Source organism: Phocoena sinus, chromosome 3 (assembly GCF_008692025.1).
Source record: "Phocoena sinus isolate mPhoSin1 chromosome 3, mPhoSin1.pri, whole genome shotgun sequence".
Classification (NCBI taxonomy): domain Eukaryota; kingdom Metazoa; phylum Chordata; class Mammalia; order Artiodactyla; family Phocoenidae; genus Phocoena; species Phocoena sinus.
In genome coordinates this window covers 17,448,990-17,468,483 of record NC_045765.1, presented here as the reverse complement: position 1 = coordinate 17,468,483, position 19,494 = coordinate 17,448,990, and positions in this window count along the sequence as shown.

The following is a 19,494-nucleotide window of genomic DNA, read 5'->3' as shown; positions in this document are numbered from 1 at the left end:
GAAAAGTCTAGGTCCTGGGGTTCCCACAGGAAAGGCAAGGCAGGGCAGGGTAAACAGCTTATAACTGCCTAGTTGGGATACTGTTAGCAGGCTCTAAACTGTAGGGGTGGTCTCTAGCTGCCTGATGCCTGGCCCTGGGATGATTAAGGCAGAAGAACAGTGCCTCCTGAGGCGTGGGGCCCAGATAGAGGAGCTATTTCTCTGGATTGGTTAGTTTGCATATCAAAGGTAAGAACCCAGCTGAACTTGCTATTGAAACCATGTAACTCAGATTGGGACTTGAACTCATGGTCTTTTAACTGAGATCACACGCCTGGTCTCAGGACTTAATGAAGGTCAGGTTCTTGATGTCTCATCACAGAAAGAATTCAGTGAGAGACAAAGTGATAGGTAAGAAGTGGATTTATTTAGAGAGAAACACATTCCACAGACAGAGCGTGGGATATCTCAGAAGGCAAGAGAGACACCAGGATATGGAGTTGTCAGCTTTTATAGGGGTGGGTAATTTCATAGGCTAATGAGTGGGAGGAGTATTCCAGCTATTTTGGGGAAGGGGTGTGGATTTCCAGAAGTTGGGCCATCGCCTACTTTTTTATCTTTATGGTCAGCCTTGCAACTGTCATGGCGCCTGGGGGTGTGTCATTGAGCTTGCTGATGTGTTACAATGAGGCTCAAGGTCTAGTGAAAGTTGATTCATCCTCCATCTTGGACCTATTCGGTTCTAATCAGTGTATGTTGTGTCCTTTGGCTATGTCATTCTTCTAAAGGTTGTGCCCTGCCCCCTTCCCTGATGTTTCACTGTGGGGCCTTTAGGGACTTTCCACCCCCTCACTTGTTCCCGTAAACCAATTCTTCTCCCTATCGTGCGCCACTCCTTCTCCCTATCGAAACCAATTCTTCTCCCTATCGTGCGCCACTCCTTCTCCCTATCGAAACCAATTCTTGGAGTTTTTCAGTTGACGGGGACTTGCCAGACAGCGGGTAATTTTCCAGTTGCCCGTAACAGGTATACGCCCTAACCGCCACAATGAACAAACAACTATAACGGCCAGAAGGTGGGACAAAAGTTCCTAAGCCAATGAATTCAAAAGTCACCACATTTTCCCAATCATTGTGAGAATATACCCGCCCTATGAGTAAATAAACCTATAAAAAGTATGTGATTCCGCTTTTAGGGGTTCCACATCGGCCTCCTGCGTGAGGTTCAGGGAACCCCGATGCATCGGCTCCTAATAAACCTCTTGCGTGTTGCAACGGCTCTCGACTCTTGGCGGTTCTTGGGCGAGTTGGAATCCCTCGTAGACCGTTTGGGTCTAACATTTGGGGGCTCATCCGGGATCCCCGCTCGCCCCCGGGTCACAAGAACATCGGGAGTCGGAGGTATCAGGTAGGCTCGAGCCCAATTGTCTGTTTGTTTGTCGTTTGTTTGTTGCTAGCCGCCATTAGGAAAAAGCCGTGCGAACCGGCTTGCTGTGAAATCTGTATTGGACTCCTGGCTAGGCAGACGTGCCGAAAGCTGGTGTCCACGGGCCCCGGGGGACGCCCTGGTGGTCCATCTGGAAGGAGAAACAAATTTTGTCTCCCCTTCATCTGGTTCTGGCAGGTTATATAAGCTGCCATCTGAATTTGAGTTGGTTTCGGGTTTAAGTTCGCGGCGGCAATATCAATGTGTGTCTTTTGAAATTTTATTGTTTTTCTGTACTATTATCTTTCTTTTGACGGACGACAATGGGACAAACTATGACGACTCCTCTTTCTCTTACCCTAAGCCACTGGACCGAAGTTAGGGCTAGGGCCCACAACCTTTCGGTAGAAGTAAGGAAAGGAAAATGGCAAACGCTGTGTACCTCTGAGTGGCCTACATTTCAGACAGGGTGGCCACCCGAAGGATCTTTTCTGTTAGATAAGGTTGGGCTAGTCAAGTCTAGGGTCTTTAACACAGGACCCCACGGACACCCAGACCAGATACCATATATCCTGGTCTGGGAAGATCTAGTTCTCTCCCCGCCTCCGTGGGTCCGGCCCTTTGTTTCCTCAACAGGCACGTCTGCATGCGCTCCAGCACAATCGGAGATATTGGCCCTGAAGAAAACCCCAGACACGGAAAAGTCATCTGCCGCCCCGGACCCGCCAAAGGCGATATATCCTGACCTGCAGTCTGATTTGCTTCTTCTAGATTCCCCACCTCCTTATCCTCCGGCCCTAAATCCCATGTCGCCCCTAGGACCCCCAGCTTCACAACCCTCCGCACCAGTAGGGCCACCTGTTATGGCGGAAAGGGGGGGGGTCCCTCGGCGGGCACCAGAAGCCGGAGGGCTGTTTCCCCGGATTCTACTGCTTTACCCCTTAGAGAATATGGCCCCCCCGATAACCACGGGAATAGGCCCCTTCAATACTGGCCCTTTTCCTCTGCAGATCTTTATAATTGGAAGATGCATAACCCTACTTTCTCTGAAAACCCACAGGCTCTTACTGCTCTAATAGAGTCTCTTGTCTTCTCCCACCAACCCACCTGGGATGATTGTCAACAGCTCCTCCAGACTCTCCTCACAACTGAGGAGAGGCAACGGGTTCTCCTGGAGGCTAGAAAGAATGTGTTAGGCGCCAATGGACAACCTACCCAGTTGCCTAATGAGATTGATGCCGGTTTTCCACTCGTCAGGCCGAATTGGGACTTTAATACCCTGGAAGGTAAGGAGCACCTGAAAATGTATCGCCAGGCTCTGGTGGCGGGTCTCCATGGAGCGGCCAGGCGCCCCACGAATTTGGCTAAGGTAAGAGAGGTAACTCAGGGGCCCCAGGAATCGCCAACCGTGTTCCTAGAACGCTTAATGGAGGCTTTTAGATGATTCACTCCTTATGATCCAACCTCTGAGGAACATAAGGCCACCATAGCAATGGCCTTTATTGACCAGGCGGCCCCTGGTATTAGAAAGAAGTTACAAAGGCTGGATGGCCTACAAGGTTTCTCCCTTCAGGACTTAGTAAAAGAGGCAGATAAGGTATATAATAAGAGGGAGACAGAAGAAGAAAGGGAAGAAAGAAAGCAGAAGGAACAAGAGGTTCGTGAGGTAAGACGAGATAAGAGGCAAGAAAGACATTTGAGTAAGATACTGGCCACTGTAGTCAGAGGAGGAAACAGTAGAGACAGAAATAGACAGGAAGGGCGAACAACGGATAGAAGGCGGCCATTAGACAAGGACCAATGTGCCTACTGTAAAGAAAAAGGTCATTGGGCAAGAGAATGCCCTAAAAAAAGGAACGGAGGAAGGCCAACCAGAGATAAAATTTTAACATTGGAAGAGGAAGATTAGGGAAGTCAGGGCTCGGACACTCTCCCCGAGCCCAGGGTAACTCTTAAAGTGGAGGGGGAACCCGTCCAGTTCTTGGTGGACACCGGAGCCCAGCACTCAGTCCTCCTCCATTCAAAGGGCCCCCTTTCAACTAAAAGGTCATGGGTCCAGGGGGCCACTGGAAATAAGCAGTACTCATGGACCACCCGAAGGACAGTAGATCTTGGGGTGGGATGAGTAACCCACTCATTCTTGGTCATACCTGAGTGCCCATACCCTCTGCTAGGTAGAGACTTACTCTCTAAGGTGGGGGCCCAAATCCACTTTCAACCAGAAGGGCCCACCATAACTGACAACCAAGGGAGATTACTCCAAATCTTGACCATGAAACTGGAAGATGAACACAGGATATATGAAACACCCTCGCCTCCACAAGCTGACATGCAGGATTGGATGACTAGGTTTCCACAGGCTTGGGCAGAAACTGCCGGTATGGGAATGGCAAAATATCGGCCCCCCGTGGTGGTAGAACTTAAAACAACCGCCACCCCAGTGACGGTCCGCCAATACCCCATGAGTAAAGAAGCCCGAGATGGCATCCGTCCTCAAATACAAAGGTTGCTGGAATTAGGGATCCTGGTAAGGTGCCAATCTGCATGGAAAACCCCTCTTTTGCCAGTTAAAAAGCCAGGAACTAATAATTACCGACCGGTACAAGACCTACGAGAGGTAAATAAGCGGGTGATGGACCTCCACCCCACGGTACCCAACCCCTACAATCTCTTAAGTACTCTTCCACCTCAGCACACTTGGTACACTGTTTTGGATCTTAAAGATGCTTTCTTCTGCCTGAGACTTTCTTCTCTCAGTCAGCCTTACTTTGCCTTCGAGTGGAAGGATCCAGCCTCTGGGATGTCAGGCCAGCTGACATGGACTCGCCTGCCACAAGGATTCAAGAACTCCCCCACCATTTTTGATGAGGCTCTCCACCAGGATTTGGCATCTTAATAGAGAATCCAATCCCCAGGTAACTCTACTTCAATATGTCGATGATATTCTTTTAGCTGCTGAAACCCAAGAGGACTGCATCAAGGGAACTGAGAGGCTGTTAACAGAACTGGGAACATTGGGATATCGGGCTTCAGCAAAGAAAGCACAAATATGTCAACGACAGATTAGTTACCTGGGGTACTTGTTAAAAGGAGGACAGAGATGGCTTTCGGAAAGCAGGAAAGACACCGTTGCCCGGATACCGGCCCCCAAGAGTCCCAAACAAGTTAGGGAATTTTTGGGGACGGCCGGATTTTGTAGGCTATGGATTCCGGGGTTTGCTGAATTAGCAGCTCCTTTATATCCCCTGACCAAAAATGGCATCCCTTTTGCTTGGGGTGATAAAGAACAACGGGCTTTTGACCGAATTAAACGAGCCCTACTATCAGCCCCGGCTCTGGGGCTACCAGATGTTACTAAGCCTTTTCATCTGTACGTGGCCGAGAATAAAGGCATCGCAAAGGGAGTACTAACTCAGAAACTGGGCCCCTGGAATCGCCCGGTTGCGTACCTATCAAAGAAATTGGATCCTGTGGCAGCAGGATGGCCCGCCTGTTTAAAAATAATCGCCGCGGTGGCCGCTTTGGTCAAAGATGCTGACAAACTGACTTTGGGGCAGAACTTAACGATAACAGCCCCCCATGCATTAGAAAGTGTAATTCGCCAGCCACCCGACAGATGGCTAACAAATGCCAGGATGACTCATTACCAAGCCCTGCTGTTAAACTCAGATCGTATTAAGTTTACCTCAGCCACAGGACTCAACCCGGCCACCTTGCTACCCGACCCTGACCTGGAAAGCACTACCGTCATCCATGATTGTCAGGAAGTACTGGCTGCAGCACACGGTAGCAGACCAGACTTGATGGATCAGCCCCTCCCCAACGCCGACGTTACCTGGTTTACTGACGGAAGCAGTTTCCTAGAGGAAGGTAAGCGTCGGGCGGGAGCTGCCGTGGTAGACGGGAAAGAGGTCATCTGGGCAGCCGCATTACCGCAAGGGACATCGGCCCAACGGGCTGAAATAATCGCCATGACTAGAGCATTGGAACTAGCAGAAAACAAAAAGGTAAACATCTATACGGACAGTAGGTACGCATTTGCTACCGCCCATGTCCATGGGGCCATGTACCAACAAAGAGGGTTGCTCACCTCGGCGGGCAAAGAAATTAAAAACAAAGAAGAAATAGTGGCACTGCTAGCTGCCCTCATGCTCCCCACTAAAGTCAGCATCATTCATCGCCCCGGACACCAGAAGGACAATACCCCGGTGACAAGAGGCAACAACATGGCAGATAGGGTGGCACGAGAAGTGGCTCTACGGGAAATCATACTAGAACTATCAGATGAGAGTCCTGGGAAACCAAATGATAGGGGAACAATTACCCCAGCCATAACTAAAGTAACATTATCTCCTCAACAAGCAAAATCCATGCTACAACAGATTCACAGATGGACACACTTGGGAACCAAAAAGATGGTGTCCCTACTACACAAGACAGGTTATGATACCTCTGGATTAACCAAAATAGCTGAGCAGATTGCACGAGAGTGCATTCCATGCCAACAGGTAAACTCCCATAAAGGAAAACTTGAGGTCGGAAAAAGGCTCAGAGGAGACCGCCCAGGAGCCTATTGGGAGGTCGACTTCACTGAAATACGCCCTGGAAGGTACGGTAACAGGTATCTTCTAGTTTTTATAGATACCTTCTCAGGATGGGTAGAAGCTTTCCCGACGAAGGAGACAGCTACTGTGGTGGCCAAAAAGATCTTAGAAGAAATTTTCCCCCGGTTCGGGGCACCAAAGGTAATAGGATCAGATAATGGTCCCGCCTTCGTCGCCTAGGTAAGTCAGGGTGTGGCCAAATACCTGGGGACTGATTGGAAATTACATTGTGCCTATAGACCCCAGAGTTCAGGACAGGTAGAGAGAATGAATAGAACTCTAAAAGAGACCCTAACTAAATTGTCCATAGAGACTGGCGGTACAGATTGGACGGTGCTCCTTCCCTTAGCCCTGTTCCGGGCTAGAAATACCCCCTCCCGCTATTATCTTACTCCATTTGAAATACTATACGGGGCCCCACCTCCTCTTTTTACGCTAAGGGAAAAATTAAGTCCTGACTGCCAGAATAACACTGACTTATATGCTAGGCTGTTGGGACTCCAGTTGGTCCAAAAGGAGGTGTGGTCCCAGCTGGCAGAGGCTTACCGACCAGGAACACCAGCAGAGGCTCATCCCTTCCAAGTCGGAGATTCCGTGTACGTCCGTCGGCACCGAACCCAGACTCTAGAGCCTCGGTGGAAAGGACCATACATCGTCCTGCTCACCACCCCCACGGCTATAAAGGTAGACGGCATCGCTGCGTGGATCCACGCTTCACACGTGAAGGCCGCACCAGCATCTGCAACATCGGAATGGCGAGCCCAAAAGACCAGCAACCCGCTCAGGCTCAAGCTTCTGCGATCATCAGATTTATAACTTTAACTTTGTTACCCCTACTGACTGTGAGTAATTTTAGTCCTCACCTGCCCCAGCGTTTAACCTGGCAGGTAATTTCCCAAACTGGAGATGTAATATGGTCTGTTAGCCATACTGCTGCTCCTTGGACCTGGTGGCCAGACCTTTTCCCCGATGTTTGTAAATTAGCCATAGGAGCTCCCAATTGGGACACAGCACACTCCCATGATCGTCAAAATGCCCCATCCATACCCGGTCGGGCTGGCCAATACGGCTGCCAAAACTCGGGTACGCGACAGAAACTTAGCAACCCTACCTTTTATGTATGCCCGGGATTTCATCGCCATAGGTCCCTAAATTATCAATGTGGGGGAAAGGAACATTTTTATTGTAAAAGCTGGGGGTGTGAAACCACAGGAGACACCTATTGGAAGCCCACCTCTAGCTGGGACTTTATTAAGGTGACAGCCAATTATACACACCCAACCAACCCCTTAACTTATAGGCCTGAATGTACTAAATGGTGCCATCCCCTTAAGATCTCTTTTAGTGAACCAGGAAAAAAGGATAAAAACTGGATAAATGGCCATTCATGGGGAATCAGGTTTTATAAAGAAGGATATAATGATGGATTACTAATGACCATCAAACTAAAAATTGAAACCCCTACTCCAGTTCCTATAAGCCCCAACCCTGAGATAGGGCACTCTTCGCTACTTTTGGCCCCTCCCACAGCGTTACCAGAGATAAGAAACCAAACTTCTGAGCCAAAAGGAATGACAATCAAGCCCAAGACCCCCCCCCCCCCCCCCCCCCCCCCCCCCCCCCCCCCCCCCCCCCGGGACTGAATGCTCTCATTGGTCCAGGCGGCTTTTGAGGTTTTAAATGCCACAAACCCGGAGGCTACCAAATCATGTTGGCTTTGCTATGCTGCTCCTCCCCCTTATTATGATGCTATAGGATATAATTCTAATTATAATAATGTTAACACTCCAGATCAATGTCGATGGAAACAAGAGGGAAATAGTAAATTGACCCTGGCCTCAGTATTAGGAAACGGTACATGTGTAGGAACGCCCCCCTCGTCCCACCGACATCTTTGTGCCAATTTAAGCCTCCCACAGGGCTCAGGGTATCTCCTCCCTCCTCCGGATGGATGGTGGGCATGTAACACAGGATTGACCCCCTGCATTTCTTTAGAGGTCCTTAAAGCTTCAACCGATTTTTGTGTGTTAGTTCAGCTGGTCCCCAGACTCATTTATCATTCAGATTCATCCTTCCTAGATGAATATGAGGGCAGAGGAAGGTTTAAGAGGGAACCCATAACACTCACCCTGGCTGTACTCCTAGGACTAGGAATGGCAGCCGGGGTAGGAACGGGTACAACAGCCCTCATCCAACAACCCCACTATTATGATGCCTTAAGACAAGCTGTAGATGTTGACCTCCGGGCATTAGAAAGTTCCATAACTCAGTTAAAAGAATCCCTCACCTCCCTTTCAGAGGTGGTAATGCAAAACAGGAGGGGATTAGATCTGCTGTTCCTTAAGGAGGGCGGACTATGTGCTGCACTAAAAGAAGAATGCTGTTTTTATATTGATCATTCTGGGGCTATCACCAAAACTATGGACAAACTTAGGGAGCGCCTGGACAAAAGAAAACAGGAAAGGGAAAATCAAAAAGGATGGTTTCAATCATGGTTTGATAAATCTCCCTGGCTTACTACTTTAGTTTCCACCTTGTTAGGGCCCCTCATTATTTTATTGTTGCTTTTAACTTTCGGACCATGCATTCTGAATCGTCTGATAGCCTTTATTAGAGAACGCATTAGTACGGTACAAGTTTTAATGCTAAGGCAACAATACCAAAACTCGCAAAAAGAAACTGAAATTCCATGATTGAAATTAGTTACAAAAAAAAAAAAAAAGGGGGGGGGGGAATGTGGGGCCTTTAGGGACTTTCCACCCCCTCACTTGTTCCCGTAAACCAATTCTTCTCCCTATCGTGCGCCACTCCTTCTCCCTATCGAAACCAATTCTTGGAGTTTTTCAGTTGACGGGGACTTGCCAGACAGCGGGTAATTTTCCAGTTGCCCGTAACAGGTATACGCCCTAACCGCCACAATGAACAAACAACTATAACGGCCAGAAGGTGGGACAAAAGTTCCTAAGCCAATGAATTCAAAAGTCACCACATTTTCCCAATCATTGTGAGAATATACCCGCCCTATGAGTAAATAAACCTATAAAAAGTATGTGATTCCGCTTTTAGGGGTTCCCCATCGGCCTCCTGCGTGAGGTTCAGGGAACCCCGGTGCATCGGCTCCTAATAAACCTCTTGCGTGTTGCAACGGCTCTCGACTCTTGGCGGTTCTTGGGCGAGTTGGAATCCCTCGTAGACCGTTTGGGTCTAACATCACTATCTCCAAGAATTGGCTACCCCAAGGGGCAGTCTGTCACCTGCCAGAAAGGGATTTTAAGATGTCAAAACATTATAATAAACAAAAAAAATTTTAATACATACATATAGATATACACACGCAATAGAGCATTTATCTTGCTTTGCTTGTCAAACTGAGTATCGGGGCAACTAAAGAATAGATGAGAGAAAATTCTTTCTTTACAGATGAATTCTAGATACTATATGAAGTAGGAGTGAGCCTGTGATGACATCATAGATCTAGATCATTAACAGCTCCTGAAACCAATAGGTGGCAGGTTGAAAGGGACCTTTATAAGGGAGGAGACAGGCTGTCATCATCTGAATCCCTCAACAAACGTAGCTTTGCTGATAGTGGAATAACCAGTGATCACATTGCCTCCAGAGGTGTTGCAACAGAAAGCTCTCTTCCTCCCCTCCGAGGTCTTTTGGATCAAACTGCCTGTGTGCTGGAAGTAGGCAGGATAGAGGGCACCACAAGAAGCCCAGACAAACCCAGAATGTGGGTCCATTATAGAGGAGATTTGGAGACAAAAAGAAGTTCCCTGCTAAGTGTGCTGTACTGAGGGGTCATGTTACACTTCCTGCGGGGTACACACCAGGGACCTTGCTTTGCAGAAGGAATAGCTGAGGCTCAGAGGTGAGAAGTTTGTGCCCAAGGTCACAGGGACCAGAGAAGCCAGGGGCAAGCCAGGGACTTCCACAACTTGGCGGTTTGGGGTGGGGGGCTATGTCTGTCCTGCTCAGCACTGGGTGCCCTCAGCGTGATACCAAGCAGGGACATGTGGGGCTCCTGGGCACAAAGCCTTTCTGTGTCCCCCATTTCTTTGATATCAGGAAATAGCCTTCATTCAACCTCCATGACGTTCCCTGAGTTCCAATGGGCAGATTCAAGCAGTTGTTAATTAGGGAAGGGAGGGGATGCAAGATCAGGGAGAAAACAGTCAAGAGAAACAATAGTGCAGCCTTGGGGCAAGGTCCTGGCTCCCCATCAACGGCTACATGCAACAATAACTTTGAGCTGTTTTGCAGAATCCGAAACCCCCTCCAGGTGGGAGAAGTTATCAATTAAAATGACGGTATGCTGTCCACAAGCACGGAGACCCCAGACCAGTTGGACGTGAAGGTTGATGATGCTGACTCCTACTTACCTCACCACCAACCAGTCAGAAGAATATCCATGAGAAGATCACACCACGCCCTCTTTGAACCATTACTATTAAACTTCTCACTACCCTCTCCAAGATGGAACATACAGTTTTGAGGGCATTAGCCCGCTGTGGCACCATTTGTCTGGCAAAACAATAAAACTATTCTTTTCTACTTCATCCAAAACTCTGTCTCCAAGATTTAATTTGGTGTTGGGGTACAGAGGCTGGATTCGGCTTCAGGCACTTAGTAGGTGCCTGGTTCTTGACGGATGAGTTCAGATCCAGTGACTGCCATGGCTCATGCTCTTAACTACGACAATAAATCTTCTCTTGGAGGAACCTCTAACTTGTACAGGGTGACAACAGTAGACACAGACATCTTCCACAGAAAGCTCTTCTGACTGACCAGCAAATCTCTGCTCTTTGCAGCCATAGGTCCCAGGCTCCATGCTGGGTGCTAAGGAGCCTGAGGGATCCCACTCTGCAGTCTCCTAACTCTCCTCCTCACCCTGACTCATCAACTGGAAATTTCCTCTTCCTTCTGCTCTTCCTCCTCTTCCTGCCTCTCCTATCTTCCTCTTCATCTCCCCCTCCTCTGAGCATTAGCTACTCCTTGGACAAAGCAGCATCCCTGATGTGCACCCAGCAAGGAAACATAAAAAGACTTAGTGAATGAGACCCCTCAGCACAGCAACACTTAGCACAACAAGACTTTAGTATAAAGCTACAGTAATCAGAACGGTATCGATGCCGAAAACTTCTCTGTACACCGGCGCCAAACCGAATCTCAGAGACACAGTTTTGGGTGAATTAGAAAAGGATAGCTTTATTACTTTGCCAGGCAAAGGAGGACAAAGCAGGCTCCTGCCTCCAAAAACTATGTGTCCCCACCCAGGAAGATTCGATGAGGAGTTGTTGGGGTTTTTTTGTTTTTTAAAATTAATTAATTAATTAATTTTTGGCTGCGTTGGGTCCTCGTTACTGTGCGCAGGCTTTCTCTAGTTGCGGAGAATGGGGGCTACTCTTCTTTGTGGTGCGCGGCGTTCTCATTGCAGTGGCTTCTCTTGTTGCAGAGCATGGGCTCTAGGTGCGCAGTCTTCAGTAGTTGTGGCACACGGGCTCAGTAGTTGTGGCTTGCGCACTCTAGAGCGCAGGCTCGGTAGTTGTGGCGCACGGGCTTAGTTGCTCCACGGCATGTGGGATCCTCCCGGAGCAGGGCTCGAACCCGTGTCCCCTACACTGGCAGGCAGATCCTTTTTTTTTTTTAACATCTTTATTGGAGTATAATTTCTTTACAATGGTGTGTTATAACAAAGTGAATCAGCTATACATATACATATATCCCCATATCTCTTCCCTCTTGTGTCTCCCTCTCACCCTCCCTATCCCACCCCTCTAGGTGGTCACAAAGTACCAAGCTGATCTCCCTGTGCTATTTGGCTGCTTCCCACTAGCTATCTATTTTTCCTTTGATAGTGTATATATGTCCATGCCTCTCTCTCACTTCGTCCCAGCTTACCCTTCCCCCTCCCCGTGTCCTCAAGTCCATTCTCTACGTCTGCATCTTTATTCCTGTCTTGCCCCTAGGTTCATCAGAATCACTTTTTTTTAGATTCCATATATATGTGTTAGCATACGGTATTTGTTTTTCTCTTTCTGACTTACTTCACTCTGTATGACAGACTGTAGGTCCATCCACCTCACTACAAATAACTCAATTTCATTTCTTTTTATGGCTGAGTAATATTCCATTGTATGTATGTGCCACATCTTCTTTATCCATTCGTCTGTCGATGGACACTTAGGTTGCTTCCACATCCTGACTATTGTAAATAGAGCTGCAATGAACACTGTGGTACATGACTCTTTTTTTTTTTTTTTTTTTTTTTGGTACGTGGGCCTCTCACTGTTGTGGTCTCTCCCGTTGAGGAGCACAGGCTCCGGACGCACAGGCTCAGCGGCCATGGCTCACGGGCCCAGCCGCTCCACGGCACGCAGGATCTTCCCGGACCAGGGCACGAACCCGTGTCCCCTGCATCGGCAGGCGGACTCTCAACCACTGCGCCACCTGGGAAGCCCCATGACTCTTTTTGAATTACGGTTTTCTCAGGGTATATGCCCAGTAGCGGGATTGCTGGGCCGCATGGTAGTTCTAGTTTTAGTTTTTTAAGGAACCTCCATACTGTTCTCCATAGTGGCTGTATCAATTTACATTCCCACCAACAGTGCAAGAGGGTTCCCTTTTCTCCACACCCTCTCCAGCATTTATTGTCTGTAGATTTTTTGATGAGGGCCATTCTGACTGGTGTGAAGTGATACCTCTTTGTAGTTTTGATTTGCATTTCTCTAATGATTAGTGACGCTGAGCATTCTTTCATGTGTTTGTTGGCAATCTGTATATCTTCTTTGGAGAAATGTCTATTTAGGTTTTCTGGCAGGCAGATTCTTAATCACTGCTCCACCAGGGAAGCCCTGATGAGGAGTTTTATAACCATACTCCCTAAGGGTGGGGTTGCTGGCAAGATTAGGGTGTGTGCAGGGTCTCAGGTGGTCCAGGTCTCCTAATCTTGTTGAGCTTCTTTGGTCCCTTTAATCTTGCTTCAGGTGGTTTATTGGCTGCTCCTCCCTTGATTAGCAACTGTTCAAATCTGCCCCTGGAACTTAGGGAAGATCATGGAGGCTAGAGTCTTGCCTACAAGAAACAGGACAAAAAGTCCTATGTGCCTGGGAGCCCACAGGGCCTCGTTCAATTTTACTATGACAAAAAATTAGACAAACTAGTGGAATCTAACAGTCTAGAAATAAGTTCACACATCTTAGGGACAATTTGTGACAAAACTGAAAGACAATGTAATGCAAGATGTCTAGACTTTTCTACAAGTGCTGCTAGTGAAACAGGAGGGAAGAGGGTAGGGCACAACGTTTAAAAGAATGACATAGCCCGAGGACACAACATACACTGGTTAGAACCGTATAGGTCTAAGATGGAGGACGAATCAATTTCCACTAGACCTTGAGCCTCAGTATACATTCATTGCAACACATCAGCAAGCTAAATGACACACCTACAGGTGCCATGACAGTTCTGAGGCAGACCATAAGGGTCAAAAAGTGGGCAGTGAGGGGCTTCCCTGGTGGCGCAGTGGTTAGGAATCTACCTGCCAATGCAGGGGACACAGGTTCGAGCCCTGCTCTGGGAAGATTCCCCCATGCCACGGAGCAACTAAGACCATGTGCCACAACTACTGAAGCCCGCGTGCCTAAAGCCCGTGCTCCGCAACAAGAGAAGCCACTGCAATGAGAAGACTGCGCATCGCAACAAAGAGTAGCCCCCGCTCTCCCCAACTAAAGCAGCAACAAAGACCCAACACAGCCAAAAATAATAAATAAAACAAATAAATTTAAGAAAAAAAAAAGTGGGCAGTGGCCCAGTTCCTGGAAATCCTCATCCCTTCCCCAAAATAGCTGGAATACTCCTCCCACTAATTAGCCTGTGAAATTACCCAGCCCATAAAAACTGACAGCCTCATACTCTGGTGCCTCTCTCACCTTCTGAGATGGCCCACACTCTGTCTGTGGAGAGTGTTTCTCTCTAAATAAATCCACTTCTTACCTATCACTTTGTCTCTAACTGAGCTCTTTCTGTGACGAGACATCAAGAACCTGAGCTTCATTAAGTCTTGAGACCAGGTGTGATCTCAGTTAAAAGACTGTGGGTTCAAGTCCCAGTATGGGCTTTGGCTGGGTTCGAGTCCCAATCTCGAATGGTTACATGGTTTCACTGGGACACAGGGACATACAAATGTGCAAAAATGAAATTGCATCCATACCTCACACATATCCGAAAAGTACCTCAAAATGGATCATAGACTTAAGTGTAAAACATAAAACTATAAAAGCTTCTGGAAGAAAACACGGGAGAAAGTCTTTGTGACCTTGGCTCCAGTGATCCATAAAAGAAAAAATAAATTGGACTTCATCAAAATTTAAAACTTTTGCTCATCCAAACATACTACTAGTGCTGACTTAAAAAAAATGCACAGGGACTTCCCTGGTGGCGCAGTGGATAAGATTCCACGCTCCCAAGGCAGGGAGCCTGGGTTCGATCCCTGGTCAGGGAACTAGATCGCACACACATGCTGCAACTAAGAGTTTGCATGCCACAACTAAGGAGACTACCTGCCGCAACTAAGGAGCCATGTACTGCAACTAAGGAGCCAGCCTGCTGCAACTAAGACCTGGCACAACCAAATAAATAAATAGCTTCTAAAAATGCACAATGTGAGAGTTGCAAGTTAAGTTTTATTTGGGGCAAAATGAGGACTATAGCCCTGGAGACAGCATTTTGGATAGCTCTGAGAAACTGCTCCAGAGAGGTAGGGGAGGGGGTTTCCCTGGTGGCACAGTGGTTACGAATCCACCTGCCAATGCAGGGGACATGGGTTCAAGCCCTGGTCCGGGAAGATCCCACATGCCACGGAGCCTGGGCTCTAGAGCCCGCGTGCCACAACTACTGAGCCCACACGCCTAGAGCCTGTGCTCCACAACAAGAGAAGCCACAGCAATGAGAAGCCCGCACACCACAACGAAAAGTAGCCTCCACTCACCGCAACTAGGGAAAGCCCATGCATAGCAACAGAGCCAAAAATAAATAAAATAAAGTAAATTAATTTTAAAAATAATATATTAAAAAAATGTAGGTAGGGGAGGAAGCTCAATATATATGTGATTTTGGTGAAGGGGGAGTACATGCAATCAAGCACTTTTTTTTTGCAGAAGGTCTTGTGAGGGTTACTGCTAGTCATGAGGAGCAGACGTCACCATGAAGGAATTTAGTGCTTTTCTAGATATGAGGGGATGCAAGAATTGGGCTCATAAAGTCAGGTCCTGAGACTATCCAACTATATCTGAAGACCTGATCTGCCAGTTTTTCCAGAGCAGAGAGTGCCTCATTCCTGATCTCCACCCTGAATTCTTTTATTTATTTATTTTTGGCTGCGTTGGGTCTTCGTCGCTGAGCACAGGCTTTCTCTAGTTGTGGCGAGTTGGGGACTACTCTTCGTTGCGGCGCATGGGCTTCTCATTGCGGTGGCTTTTCTTGTCGCAGAGCACAGACTCTAGGCACGCAGGCTTCAGTAGTTGTGGCTCACGGGCTCTAGAGCGCAGGCTCAGTAGTTGTGGTGCATGGGCTTAGTTGCTCCGTGACATGTGGGATCTTCCCGGACCAGGGCTCCAACCTCTGTCCTCAGCATTGGCAGGCAGATTCTTAACCACTGGGCCACCAGGGACGTCCCTCCACCCTGAATTCTTTCAGGGGGTGTTGAAGGTCAGCAGCTGCAGTGGCAACTGATTTAACTGATTTGTAGAAGTAGATGGCAAGTGCCCATGGCAACTGCCAATTTGTAGTTGACACTAGAATAAAAAGATAAGCCATAGACTTAGAGAAAATATTTGCAAACATATGTTTGATAAAGCACCTGTATCCAGAATATATAAAGAACTCTCGCGTGGTGATCACTTGTAATGTTTAAAGATATTGAATCACTATGTTGGACACCTGAAACTAATATAATATACTGAGTCATTTATACCTCAAAAAAAAAAAAAAAAACTAAAAAAACTAAAACTCTCCTACCCTGTTAGCAAGAACACTGACCTGGGTAAATCAGGCAGATCCCTTTAGGGGCGGATGGAGGAAACACTGGCCATGCATTGCAAAGTTTTGACGAGGGCCCTGGCCTTGACTTCAGTCCGTAGGTTCTGGGTCTGAGAAGTGATTCAGGTCTGGAAGTGGGACAACAGATCGTGAATTTTCCCGGGGCGGCTAACTTGGCTTTCTGCTTATCCATCTCTCTTGGCTGCAGCTGTTTAACTGTCCACCCCGTCGACTGCCCATCTCTCCCGTCCCTAGGATCATTGTTCTGTGAGCTGTCCCTCCATATCCCAGCATCCTGATCTTGCTGTGACCATCATGGTCATCACTGACACGTTGTTTCTGACAGTTCTGTGCTGCCATCTAGCCTCTGTTATTTCTGATTGTTATCATTTCCATCTTTCCCATGGTACCCAGTTCTATAATGGCATTTCCTATCATCCATCCCAGACTGCAGAGGATGGCCACTATGGGCTTTTGAGCAATGTTCCTGCCCCCTCACCAGTGCATCCCTTGTTGCCTTGGTAAATGGCATTCTCTAGGGAAAGAGCAATACATACTCTCGGGTCTTTGAGGACTGTGGGATAGAGAATTGATTTAACACTGACACTTAGGGACCCAAAGCACCATCACTGGCTCCATTATTAGTGCAGGGATGTACTGTGGGGGTCAGGTGACAATCCAAGCGTGTTCCAGGCCCTCCAAATAGAGTCCTAGCCCAGGTCCATTTCACATGAACCTACTGGGTCCAAGACCTCTGGGTCATTTCCCTGGTTTCTGGATGTATCGTTAGAACGGTCATATGAGGCAGTTGGCAGTGTACAAAACACAGCAAACATAACAGTCCTGAGACTAATGCCCTTGCAACCTGCTTGCAAGGCTGGCCCTTGGCTGGTGTCTGGGAACTTCGATTTTGGGAGCGTTCCCACTACTAACTGATAAAAATGGCTCACTGTGCCAATCTGTTTGGGTTTATGTTGAACAACTGCTTTCCTTTTGGGACTCGAATTTTAGTTCATGCCAGCAGAGGGTACTTAGGTGACCAGCTGCCAGTAAGAACCCTGGGTGCTGAGTCTCTTATGAGCTTCCCCGGATGACAACATTTCACACGTATTGTCACAACTCATTGCTGGGGGAATTAAGCGAATCCTGTGTGACTCCTCTGACAAGGGATTCTTGGAAGCTTGAGTCTTGAGTTATCATATTGATGATGTGGTGTGAATTGGCCTGATGAGCAGGAAGTGTTGAGCACATCGAGGCTTTGTTAAGACACAGGCCCTCTGGAGGGTCACGGGCTTGTCCCCTCGGTGAGGTCACTAGGCAGCGGCATGTCAGACATCCCTCGGAATTAAATGCTATTGCACTTTGTACCTCCCACCACGATAAAAGGAAGACAAGACTTGGGTTTTGGATGCAGCATATTCCACACTTGGGGACATTGCCAAGACACATTTATCAAGTGGCACAGAAGGCTGTCAGCTGTGAATAGGACCCAGAGGAAGTAAAGGGCTTTGCAGCAGGGCCAAGCTGCAGGGCAAGCAAACTCCTGCTCAGTCCACAAGGTCCAGCAGGTCCCCTGGTACTAGAAGTAGACAGAGATGTGAGGTGTTTCCGGCAAGTCCCAGTAGGAGTCCTAGTGCACACCCTCAGGGTCCTGGAGCAAAGCTGTGCCTTACCCAGTGACTGAACACTGTTCCAAAAATGAAGCTAAACTTGACCATGGGACCTTGGGACATTGGGGCACCAAGTGACTATGTGGCCAGAGCAGCCTGTCACATGAGCTGGTTCTGTGGGACCAAACATTCACAGCAGTGGCCCATCACACCATGGAACGGCTGGCTTTGTGGCACAAGTAAGAGTCACCCACCACTGTGGCCGCAGCACTTCTCCCTTGGCCACTGTCCAAAGCCAGCTTGGGGAGGCACTCCCTCTGACCGGAGGCTAGTGTCCACAGGGTCCACATGGTGGCTTTTGGTACAGGAGCTCTTAATTTTACTATAAGACATTAATCCATGTTTTACATTATGGTTAACTCTTTTCCCATCTTGTTTAAGAAATTCTTTCCTACCCTCAGGTCATCAAGATATTCTCCTACATTACCTTATTGTAAAAGCTTGATAACTTTCACACTGACATCTTTAATCCACTTGGAATTAATTTGCTTATGATGTCAGATTGGGCTTGCATTTTTCCCCCCAAATTTTTTTAAAACATAATTTCATACTTAAAGAAAGTTTGCAAGAAGAATACAAAGGGGACTTCCCTGGTGGCACAGTGGTTAAGAATCCGCCTGCCAATGCAGGGACACAGGTTTGAGTCCTGGTCTGGGGAGATCCCACATGTTGCCGAGCAACTAAGCCCGCGAGCCACAACTACTGAAGCCTGCGTGCCTAGAGCCCATGCTCCGCAACAAGAGAAGCCACCGCAATGAAAAGCCCATGCACCGCAATGAAGAGTAGTCCCCGCTTGCTGCAACTAGAGAAAAGCCCTCACGCAGAAACGAATACCCAACACAGCCAAAAATAAATAAATAAATATATAAATACATAAAAAAGAAAAAGAATACGAAGAATTGCAATATAGCCTTAACCCAAGTTTCTATTGTTTTAATACTCTATTTGATCTGTCTCTTTTTCTCCATACACACAGACACACACATTATCTTTCTGAGCAATTTGAGGGTAATTTGCAGACAAAATACATCTTTGCTCATCAATACTTCAGTGTGTATGAACATTCTCATATAGCTACAGTACAATTAGCAAAATCAGGAAATTAATATTAAGACAATACTATTATCAATATACACAAATATTGAATCATTATGTTGTTACACCTGAAACTAATATAATGTTATATGTCAGTTATGTCTCAATTTTTAAAAGATAATACCATTATCTAATCAATAGACCTTAGCCAGATACTGCCAATTGTCCCAATGCTGTTTTTTTTAATTAATTTATTTATATTTTATTTTTTGGCTGCATTGGGTCTTTTTTGCTGCGCACTGGCTTTCTCTAGTTGCGGCGAGCAGGGGCTACTTCTTGTTGCGGTGTGCAGGCTTCTCATTGCGGTGGCTTCTCTTGTTGCAGAGCATGAGCTCCAGGCACATGGGCTTCAGTAGTTGTGGCACGTGGGCTTAGTTGCTCCACGGCATGTGGGATCTTCCCGGACCAGGGCTCGAACCTGTGTCCCCTGCATTGGTAGGTGGATTCTTAACCACTGCGCCATCCGAGAAGTCCCCAATACTGCTTTTATGGACTCCAGGATTACATGTTTGTTCAGCTGTCAAGAGTCTTCAGTCTCCTTTAGTCTGGAAGAGTTCATGAGTTCATGGATCTTTCTTGGTCTTTCATGATCATAGGTCAGTTATTTTGTAGAAATCTACCTATTGGGGTTTATCCAAAGTTTCCACAGATTATAATTGATGATACTCTTTGGGCAGGA